The sequence below is a fragment of the Leopardus geoffroyi genome, chromosome D1 (genome assembly GCF_018350155.1).
Source record: "Leopardus geoffroyi isolate Oge1 chromosome D1, O.geoffroyi_Oge1_pat1.0, whole genome shotgun sequence".
Lineage (NCBI taxonomy): Eukaryota > Metazoa > Chordata > Mammalia > Carnivora > Felidae > Leopardus > Leopardus geoffroyi.
Genome location: NC_059329.1, coordinates 12,891,556 through 12,899,046, shown reverse-complemented (window position 1 = coordinate 12,899,046; position 7,491 = coordinate 12,891,556). Strand labels below are relative to the sequence as shown.

The window sequence follows — 7,491 nt, the reverse complement described above, 5'->3', positions numbered from 1 at the left end:
TTCATAATGATGTTTAACTTAGGATGATATTAAAATTCGTTAGCTTTCCCTGAGCATACATAAGCTGGGGAGTGGGTGGAAAGAAATAGAAACCAGTGGCTCAGAGATGCTGGAAGGCAACAGCCGCTGACACTGGATTTGTAGCCGGTAAGCCCTGTTGCTGACTGTGCCCCATTCAGGGGTGTGGGCATTTCTCTCTGGGGCTGGGTGAGGTCAATATTTGATCCCTGAGATTCAGATTCAACAAGATTTATTGATGTGTCAGCCACGGTGATAAGCACTTCAGCATCTCTATTTCATTTAATCTGCCCAATGGCCTCATAACCTGGGCATCATTATCCCCAAATTACAAAAGAGGAAATTGAATCTATGCTTCAAAGTTACAAAGCTAGTAAATCATGGAGCCAAGATTCGACCCCAAGTTTCCTTGCTGAAAGCCCACCGCTTTTTGCCCGTCTGGCTCCGGTGGGCAACACCGTCCCTTCAAGCAGCGCTCACTGAATGCCTTGATGTGTCACCAGAGATAGGGAGATGAATAAGGCTTTGCTTCAGGATGTTGGGCGAGGCACCAAAGCTTTTCTCCCGTCTAAAATTCAGATGAAAGTAAGATAAATGCCATGAATTAATCACAGAGAATTTTAAACAAGTCCCTTGGTGGCTTATATCCAGAGGTTGTATCTGCTTTGGGGAAGGGAAGTGGAAAGTGCTGTAGGTGGCTGACATATGTAAGTGTATCCTTGTGTCTTGTCACTATCATTCAGACAAGTGTGAATCCTGTTGCCTCGCTCCCCCAAGTAATTCAAGCTGGCCCCATGTCTATTTTTTTTTTTTTTTAATTTATAGATCACAGAATAGGCTATTTCTCTCCTTCCATCAAGGTAGCTGAGAAGACAGATAGAAGAGGTTGGACTGTGCTCTCTGGCCTTCCTCATAATGGCCAAACTGCTTTTCATTTTGCTCTGGAATCTATCCCACCAGCTCTGCTGATTTCATTATCGTCCTTATGGCCCCCAGAGCAGGGGGAGGCAGCCGACATTCCCCAGCCCAAGAATGGCTACTATCTCTCTCTAGGGCACCTTCTACTTTCTGAAGAGCAACAACTGGTGGTTTGGGTCTCTCTGTTGAATCCACTCTGTCTTGGATAAAATTTCCTGGGGCTATGGAAGTCAACAGCGACAGTAGCATTTCCAGTAACTGCCAAGCTTAATAGCATCTTGTGATGAAGTTTTACTGTAAACAGCAGAGAGGGCGGAGGGCAGCGAGCAGGGGCCTCCCTCATTCTGGTAGTATTGAGTGCTTTGTCCCCACTCAGGAATAACACTTCTCATGTGTGCTTCTTTACCAGCTCTTTAAATTGTTCTATGTGCGAGAGTCCTGGGATTAATAGCAATGTCACCTACTGATTTTATTGTGCTTCTCACCATTTTTCTTTCTTTCTTTCTTTCTTTCTTTCTTTCTTTCTTTCTTTCTTTCTTTCTTTCTTTCCTTCTTTCTTTCTGAGGAGCTGGGGAAGAGGAGGAGGGACTTGTGAAGGCTTTTCATGGGGAGCTGGCCCTGGCCCCAGAGAATGCATTCCAGAATATTCTCAATCTCCTTCCAAGCATGCCCTTGATTTCCTCTGTCCTGGGCCTCCCAGAGTTTTCTGGTAGAGAGAGAGAGGGAGTGTCAGTGGCTTCTAGAGACAAAGCCAGTGCAGATCTCAATCCTGAGATTCCAGGGGCACCTGGGACCCCTAAAGGCCTCATGTTCTGGTCTGTTTCGCCAGCCAGTGAATCATCTGGAGATGTCTGAGAACCCTGCTCAGCTTGAGGCTGGCATGGTGCCTCAGCTGCTGGGTGGGCAGAAGGATTATCAGGAAAGAGGGAAGGGTTGGGCTGTAAACAGCTGACCACCCAGGATGGCTCTCTGGGCTGCCAGCAGCTGGGCATCATCTTTTTCCAGACTCCTGCTGAGGTGGGGGATGGAGAGGGTGGGCTTGTCACTTAGTTCCCATCAATGCAGCTTACATTTGGATGGGGGCTTTGTTCTGAGGGCTCCCTGTATCCTCTTCACCATCCCTTGCCCCCACCTTGGAGGGTCGGAGGTGAGGGCACTCCCTTCCTGTGGGCATCGGGCCAGGGCCTGGCAGAGATGGCAGGGGCAAGGTGCAACAGTGACTCACTCAGTTTTCCTGCCTGCCCTCCCACCCACTGCCGTTTGTACTGTGGAGCCTGGGTGGTGCAGGAACGATGGGGAAGGAGGGTTTCCGCGTGTGCGAGTGGCTGTGTTAGCAGGCAGCCGGCCCTCCGCCTGACCATACCTCTGAGTCTGCTGAAGGAGCAAAAGCCAGAGCACAGGGTGGAAATCTCAAGGCACGACTTCCAGGCCTCAGTCCTCCAGGGAAGTAGCATAGCAGCCAGGTGGTGATGATGGTGATGATGATGATAGACCCCCTCTTGGATTTCTGAGGCATTTTTCTTCCTTGACTCTTCCTTATGTCTGCCTCTTTTCAAACTCTCACCATACTTGGTAGATGGCAAGCATCTACCTTCCTTATTTTCACATGGAGAAACCAGGTCCAAGGTCGTATTGTAGGGTGGTGATAGGGCCAATCAAATATAATAAACACAATGGATACCATTTTATTAAGTGCCTACTCTGTGTGTTATTTAACTTTATTTTTACTACAACTCTATGATAAGAGCAGTTATTATCCCATTGTACAGGAAGGAAAAGTAACCTTCCCATGGACTGAGCTCATCAATTCATAGCTCATGTCCTTAACCAATTGGCCACACTGCCCTCTAATCTGGTCTGCGGTATTCCTGTCCTCCATGCCAATTTGTGGTGGTTCCTGGAACCAGAATGACTCCTTCTCCTTTCCTGTAAGACACCAAGGTGCCCAGGGGCAGAATGGGTATGGAAGGTGTATCAGTCTGCTCAGGCGGCATATAGACTGTCACAGATCAGGTGACTTAAACAACAAACATTGATTTCTCTCACAGTTCTGGAGGCTGGAGTCTGAGATCAAGGTGCCATTAGGGCTGGTTCTGGTGAGACCTCTCTCCTTTCTAGCACACTGCTGCCCTATGGCCGTGTCCTCCTAGGTCTTTCCTCCAAATGCATTTTCCTGGCATCTCTTCCTCTTCTTATGTATTAGTTTCTTTAATGTTTATTTTTGAGAGAGAGAGAGTGTGCGAAGGGCAGAGAGAGAGAGGGAGACAGAATCCGAAGTAGGCTCCAGGCTCTGAGCTGTCAGCACAAAGCCCAACGTGGGGCTCGAACCCACGAACTGTGAGATCATGACCTGAGCTTAAGTCAGATGCTTAGCCGACTGGGCCACCCATGCGCCCTGCTCTTCCTGTTCTCATAAGGACACCAGTTACATTGGATTAAGACCCCGTCTTTATGGCCTATTGTAACCTTAATTACCTCCCTAAAAGCTCTTCTCTATATAGTCACATTGAGGGTTAGGGCTTCGACATACAGACGAGGGCCTGGGGGGGGGGGGGGAGGTGCACAATTCAGTCCCTAACAGTAGAGTGAAGAATTTGACTCCCAGGAGTGGCTGAAAATCAAAGGGGAAAGAAGGAAGGATCCAAACAACCAAGAACAACCAAGCCTTTCTCTCCAAAGAGAACCACAGACGTTGCTATGTCATGGGTTGGGGCCTTCTCCTGAGAACCTGGTTCCTCCAGGGGAGGCTTGAACCAGTGTGACTGTGGGACAGGTCCCGCCCAAAGAGGCTAGTGTGAGTCCCAGCTTTCGTTCTCCTGTTTTTCTTGCTGTACTGAGTATCTGAGATTCACCCAGGGCCCCCTTGGAGCCCCTGACAGAGTGGGTTTTTTTTCTTCATTTTTTAAAATGTTTGTTTATTTTTGAGAGAGAGAGCACGTGAGAGAGAGGGAGCTGGGGAGGGGCAGAGAGAAGAGGGAGACACAGAATCCAAAGCAGGCTCCCGGCTTCGAGCTGTCAGCACAGAGCCCGACATGGGGCTTGAACTCACCAGCCATGAGATCATGACCTGAGCCAAAGTCGGCCGCTTAACCGACTGAGCTGCCCAGGTGCCCCTAACTCTTGACAGAGTTTTTAAGGAGGGGCACGCATCCCTTGGCAGCAGCTAAAGTCCCCTCCCCAAGTTGTTCCTAGCCTCCCACTAATGACCAGAGCTTTCCTCTTGAAGTGAGGGATGAAATAGACTTGGAAGGGGAAGCAGGGCGAAGCTCCGTGCAAGCTCTCCTGAGATACCTTCTGCGCAAGCACACAAAAGTGTGAGCGCTTGTGTTCTCACCACCTGGTGCCTTTTCCCATGGATGTTCTTCCAGGTGAGGTGGCCCTGAAGTGTCTTACTTAAGGAGAAACCTCCTTTGTCCTATATATTCCCTTTGACCTATATACTCCTTTGACGTATATACTCTTGGAGCTCTTTCTATTCTACCCTTTGACCTATATACTCCTGGAGCCCTTTCTTCAGGGATCCTGGGCACCTTAGCAAAAGGGAATAGAGATACTCACACTCACCAGCTCACAAGGTGCTTGGCCCCAGTGGAACTGCCCCACCTGAGCCCCAGTTCCAGAGCCCAGCTTCTTTCTGCGGAACGGAACGTCCAGACCCTACATTCTATCCCCTTTCGCTCTCCAGCTCCCTGCCTTGTTCTGATTCTTCCCACGAGCAGAACGCACGAAGCCTGAATAAAGGTGGCTTTTCTTTGGGGTGACTGCCTGGGCCAGAAAAGAGGTCAAAGCTGCAGGCTGAAGCAAGGTCTGGGGATTATCTGTGAATTTCAAATACCCATGTTCTTGCCTGAGGCTAAGTGAGGCAGGTTTGTTCCTGCTTTTGCATTTACCATGGTGACAATCCTTCCCCAGGACAATTACTTACCCCTGTCCGCATGGCTGGAGGAAAAGATGTCTGAAGAGAAAGCTGTGGCTGCCAGACTCGGAAAATTCCCCGTTGGTTGGTTTTAATCTATAGTAGAAAACCTCCGCATTATTCTGCCATCCTGGGATGTGACAGGTATTAATAACCCTATTAGCTGCAATCCCATCCGGTGCTATTTACACAGGCTGTGTCTATGTCACAGCAGCCACTCGGTTGCAAGGGACTGTGGACGTTCAAAGCTAACGAGACTCTGGCTTCTGTTTTTCTCCTCCGAGCCCAGGGTGTTGACAAATTAGGTTTTTGGAAGGAGATTCCCCATCCCCGTGTGCCAGCGCTGCATATGGACCCACGCCAAATATCTCTCAGCAGTTCTAAGGTGATTTCGTAACTTTGAGGAAGGCGTCTGCCCGATTCTCCTGCTGCTTCTCTGCCTGAAGGGCTTTACCCTCCCTACTCTCCCTTTCTCTGCAAAGCCTTTCCATCCTTCAAGATCTGGTTCAAAGTCACTTCTTCCTTGAAACCTCCCCTGAGACCCCCAACTCAAAGTAAATTTCTCCCCTGAACACTGAGAGCCCTTAATCTGTAGCTCATTGATGATGCAAACCACCCTCTGCTCTGTGTTCTGCATCGTTGTCTTACCTTGGTAAGAGGAGCTTTGCAGGCATGTCGCCTCCCTGGCGTCTGCACCCTGTTGTGCCTCTAGAACATGATTGACCCTGTGTGCTAGAGGAAGGAAGGTGGCCAGTGCAGCAGGGAGTTGACCCAGGGTAGGTGTAGAGCCTGCTGAGCTTTGGGGCCATGGTTGGTGGGACAAGCCAGTACCCAACTGTGCTGAAGAAGGAAGAAGGGAAACTCACCCTGGGGGTGACCAGGGCAGGGGACTGACGTGGAAGCAGCTTTAGAAGGACAGGGTTATAAGAGAGTCTAGAGAGTTGGCTGCAACAAGGCTGATAGGCAGCATCTAGATTTTAGGCTAATAGGAGGCCAAGGGAAGCTCAGAGGAGGCTTTTAGGCATTGGGGACAGGAGAATGGAGAAGAGGGGTGGGAAAATGGGTAGGTAGCACTGATTTTTACGAGGGTGGTCACTAACCCACGTGGTGCCTTTGTGTGTCTTAGCAAGTAGAGTCCATTCCTCCGGGTGACCCAGCTCCAGGTTGGTTTGCACAGGAGAATGCAGGCTGCATTTCAGCTACCACTCATCTTTCTCAGCTGGACATCTTGTATCAGTTAGCTGTTGCCACAAAATGCTGTGTAACAGGTCACACCAAAACTCCAAGGCAAAAAATAGCAATCTTCTATCTTGCAAATCTCATGGCTAATGGTGGGGGGGGAGGGGAGTTAGCTGAGTTCAGCTGGGTGGTTCTGCTGATCTCCTGCACCTCATTTGTGTGGCTGGGATGGCCAGAGGCAATGCTCAGCTTGGGCAGTGCTCTTCTGTCCCATATGTCCCTCGTTCCCCCTCTGGGACCAGCAGGCTAGACCGTGCCTGGTCTTCTCATGACACTGGTTGAGTGCAGAAAGCAGGCACAAGTGCTTTTGGAGCCCTTGGCCATTATGTTGGCTAACATTCTGGTAGCCAGAACCCGTCACATGGCCAAACCCAAAGTCAAGGAGCAGGGAGATATAGGTTACCCATTTGGTGAGAGGGGTTGTGGAGTCACACGTTGAAGAGTGAAATGTGGAGCCAGGGGCCATTAATGCGTGAAGGCACCGCGTGCAGGACAAAACATGCCTGACCGTACCCTGGCACAGAGGAAGTTTCTTTCTGGGCACTGGATCTCTCGGCCCGATCTGCATTGGTGTCCATGCTGTGTCTGCCTCAAACCTGTTACCTTTACCAGGCAAGAATGTGATACATCCTTCCTTCTTGCTGCTTACGGTTTTCATCTCTTCAGACCAGTATCCCACCCTTCTCTCTTGGCAAATCACCCTCTGACACTTCAGGCTGTGTCATCCGCCTCTCCACCCTTCCAAGCCTCTTCCCATCTGGCCAGGTGTTGTGTGGACATGCTGCCATCCAAAGGTATGTTCAGGAGTTAACTAGAAAAGCGAGAAACAGTAAGGAATTGAGAGGGAACAAAGTGTTTTCCAGAATATGTGGACTTGAAGATCTGGCCCCTCCCTCCTGTCCGATGCCAGCAAATGTTTGAAGTGACTTAAAAGATCACTTTGGACCCGTCGCCAAAATAGTCCTTGGCTGTATATCTCAGGGGTGATATAACACATGATGTCTGGAAGTTCTCCCCAATACCTAGCTCCGAGGCCCACTGTCGTTGAAATCTATTCTGATTTTGTTCAGCATTATTGCTGTTTTTGTTGGCCAGGTGCTTTTTTTATGTTTAAACCAGTCAATTTTCCTTTTATCCTGAAGAAGACATTCACTGGCTGTGTGCGTGTGATATCCCCATTAAGGAAAGAAATGGAGACCCATTCTTCCTGCAAATGCTTCTATTGTGAAGCAAAGAATCCAAACATTTAATCCTTGACGCCTGGACCCCACTTTGTTGCAGACCCTTATTTTGTGCACTTACCTTCCCTCAATGCACACAATTCCTTCTTGATGGAAACACTTGTATGTTTTCTCAGTGGACACTTTGGGGAATCAGGCCCTTCACGCTGCTTTTTGGGT

At 49.3% G+C, this 7,491-nt stretch overlaps 1 long non-coding RNA gene across 1 annotated transcript; it reads right to left on the bottom strand.

The window, feature by feature from the left end:
• Positions 1-835: 835 nt before the first annotated feature.
• Positions 836-5,376, bottom strand: LOC123600691. The gene is made up of 2 exons (XR_006713742.1): positions 4,862-5,376; positions 836-2,531 (listed from the first exon to the last, which is right to left on the bottom strand). It is a non-coding gene; the product is annotated as an uncharacterized LOC123600691 (long non-coding RNA).
• Between the last annotated feature and the right edge of the window lie 2,115 nt (positions 5,377-7,491).